Raw genomic sequence first — 3,802 nt, forward strand, 5'->3', positions numbered from 1 at the left:
TGATCTAAAACATAAATTCCGTTCATGGAGACTGCCTTGCCATAAATCATATCGTGTAATGAGAAAATGCAAGTATTATTCTCTATTACAAATAAAAATCCAAGTTTGTCAAGTGCGAAACCAAATAATGTTTTTGGAAAGACTGGGTACATAATAGCGATTATATAAAAATAACTCAAATCCGCTAGGAAGTGGATCACATATGTTCCCCTCGAGACGGCAGCCACTCGTGCTCCATTCCCGACACGCAGGTCCACCTCACCCTTTACGAGGGGTTCGATGTTTCGGAGCCCCTGCACATGATTACACAGATGAGAACCACAACCAGTATCAAGTACCCAAGTTCCGTAACTTGCGTGGTTAATCTCAATCATATGAATAAAAGTAGAAGAAGAAGAAGACATACCAACAGGTTTAACACGACCTGCCTTTAAGTCCTCATGATAAACAGGACATGTACGCCTCCAATGCCCAGTCTTGTGGCAATGATGGCATTCCATGTTTTCATTCTTGCTCTTTGTCATGCCTGATGAGGTGCTCGACTCACCAGGCCCACTCTTACCTGAACCCGACTTCTTGAACTTCGGTTTACCTACTGCTAGGTTTGCCTGAGCTTTGCCCTTACCTTTCCCCTTGTTTGTCACAACGAGAACATCCTGTTTCATGCTCCCACTGAACTTCATGTCCTTCTCGGTCTGTACGAGAAGGGAGTGCAGTTCATGGGGAGTCTTCTTCAAATCATTCATATAGTAATTCGCTCTAAAGAGCGCAAAACCATCGTGGAGTGAATGAAGCATGCGGTCAATCACAATGTTCTCGCTGATCTTACAATCAAAGGTCTCCAGCTTCTCGACATTCTCAATCATGCTGAGAATGTGTGGGCTAACTGGTTGGCCCTTATGGAGTCTCGCATCAAAGAAGCGAGTGGTATGCTCATAGGTCACGATTCTCGGTGCTTTCGAGAATTCCTTAGTGAGCGTGGTGAAAATCTTGTTTGCACCATGGGCTATGAAGCGTTTCTGCAAATTGGATTCCATTGCAAAAATGAGCACGTTTTTAATCGCACCCGCTTCCATACAGAAATCGTTAAACTTGGCGATTTCATTAGCTCTAGCCGTGGGACCTGGGTTTGCCGGGATGGGCTCTAATAGATATTTGAGCTTCCGTCGGCGGCGCGACATTCCGTAATGCCGCCTCCCAATCCGCGAAGTTTGATCCATCATTCTTCAGTCGAGTGGACTGATTCATCTGATTCATGAAGATCCGAAGCCAGGACTCACGGTCCAATGTGGCACTTGGCATTGGGTCGTTAGTAGGACCAGCCATTTCGTTATAGCAGTTATAAAAGTTCGTGTTCTACACTGAAAAAGAAAGAAAAACAAAACGAAATAAGCAACTCATCGAGGTGATTTAAGTCTATTTAAAATTTATTTTAACGTGTAGACTCAATGCACTTGCATAATTGATCTCCCTCAAGAATGATACAAGTGATCCCAAGACTCAATTTCCGTAAATTGATAAGCCAACTGTTTAGCTAATTCTTCCGTAAGAACTCTTGGTCGATAGATTTCCGTAAATCCTATCTATAGTCCACCATGATCACAGGATCGTACGAGTGACCATAGTGTTGAGATAAAATAGGTCAATCGGTTCCAACTTACCCGACGTAGAAGGGGTCATAGTATGCCTACCGACGAAGAAGGGACTCATTGGAGTTTGACCTATAAAGACTATTCTCAATTTTTGTTTATACGAGGAAGATCCCATCAACTAAATTATGATTCATATTAAGTGAACGAATAACTAGCGTCTGCGTGAATGAATTAATTTGGGTGATGGCTTATAATCATGTGACATTGGAATGTCAAAGAAAACTAACTCGTGACCTCTATATGTGTCAGTTTTCATGCAATAATTGGGTGGTTTGGTTTTTAGGCGGAATATGATGCATATTATCGTTATGAAAAATAAATAAAAGAATGCAATACGTAAATAAAAATTCCTTGTGTGGCCTATCCTAATAAAAAAAAACATAAAACAACTTTGGAATCCACCGTTGGACCCGAGAAGCTTGTCTTGATGTTCCATCTTGATCCATGTAGCGGGAGTGAGCATCCGGTCTCCATCTTTGGTCTTCTCAAAAAATACAATTTAAAAATTACAAATATAAACCTATTTACATTCTAAGTAAAAATTGTAATTAAAAGAAATAAAAATGGAGATACGAGATCTCAAAATACAACCAAGACCGTGTTCTATCATTACGGTAACACGTTCTACTAAGGCCACACTAAGTTACAACTGTTTGCAAAAATAAATAAATACGTAATTAAAAGCATTCAAAATGATCAAAAACGATAAATAAAATGCATCAACTAAATTAAATTTATTCGTGACATAATTCCGTAATTATGTTAAATTATCCAAACCACCAAAGATAATTAAAATTATGTGAAAAAACCGCTTCATCAACTTAATTTTAATTCATGATAATCCGTTACTTTAAATCGTTTTAAAGTAACTAAATGGTACGTGAGTGAACCGTTTCACTATCAAGCGAAAATGCACAAAATTCGTATTGTACACTAGTTTTGGCCGAAAAAAAAAACAAAACAAAAAATTTTTTTTTTTCTTTTACTGCTGGGCGTGAACAGTACCCACGAATTTTTTTTTTTTTTTTTTATTTTGGAGCTAAAAACCGAGAGCTCAAAAAAAACAATCGGCTCAAAAAAACGTGAGCCTCATCAAGACAAACAAAAACGATTTGTTCAAGCCAATTGTAATTTAATCTAATCCGTATAGAATTCAAACTACAATTGATACATCTTCAACTTATTGCAATAATTATCGATTAAAATTACAACATGTAAAGAACGATTGAAAACAAGAGATCGAACGATCTAACAAAATTGTGTGGCACGCAAATCAATGCAAAAACAGAAAACAGGCCGTGACAAAGGCCACACGGTTTTCAAAAAAAATTTGGCCGAGACAAAAATTTTGTGCCGCACGAAATTTTATGCAAACATTTTGATGGATCTTTAACATATTGCAATGAATATCGATTACAAAACAATATGCAAAGATCAAAATGAAAACAAGACAAACGACAACCATCACCGCGTAAACTAGACACGGATCCCAAGGCACAAAAAAAACGCAGCAAACGCAGCAAAAAAAAAAAAAAATTATGCCGTGATGAATAAATGGCTGCCGAGACAAAATTTAAAGAAAAAATCATCGATTCAAAATTCGTTTGATGAAAATCACATAGAAAATTTACGTGGCCTTGCTCTGATACCACTTGTGGGGTAATATCCGTATAATACCCTTTAATTATAGGATTATAACGCAAATTTTATATGCAAATTATTGTCATAAACGAAAAACAATGAACAATGATAAAGCACAAGAATTAACCTTCGGTCCTAGTGCAAAATGGCAATGAGAGATCAAAGTAGATCTCCTCCTAAATGATGCACCCAAGATCGTCTGAGAAATACCCTCGTGCTAGAATGAATCCTCTAATTGCCTTGCAATATTGAGAGGATTATTTTTGTGAGTTTTTCTTTAGATGAGAGATCTAGGTTTTGAGAGGAAAAATGTCTCTCAAAACCCTAAAAATTTTTATCAAAATGAATTAGGTTACAAAAGAGAGGAGAACCTCTCTTTTGTTCTCTCTTCTACCAAACCATGGGCTCACTCGGGAAGTGGGCTTCCACTTCCTTTTAGTTTTAGCTCATGGTCTGGTTCGCAAATTGCTAAAACGTATACGACGTGTTTTTAATTATAAATTGTCATC

Source organism: Silene latifolia, chromosome 1, assembly GCF_048544455.1.
Source record: "Silene latifolia isolate original U9 population chromosome 1, ASM4854445v1, whole genome shotgun sequence".
NCBI lineage: Eukaryota > Viridiplantae > Streptophyta > Magnoliopsida > Caryophyllales > Caryophyllaceae > Silene > Silene latifolia.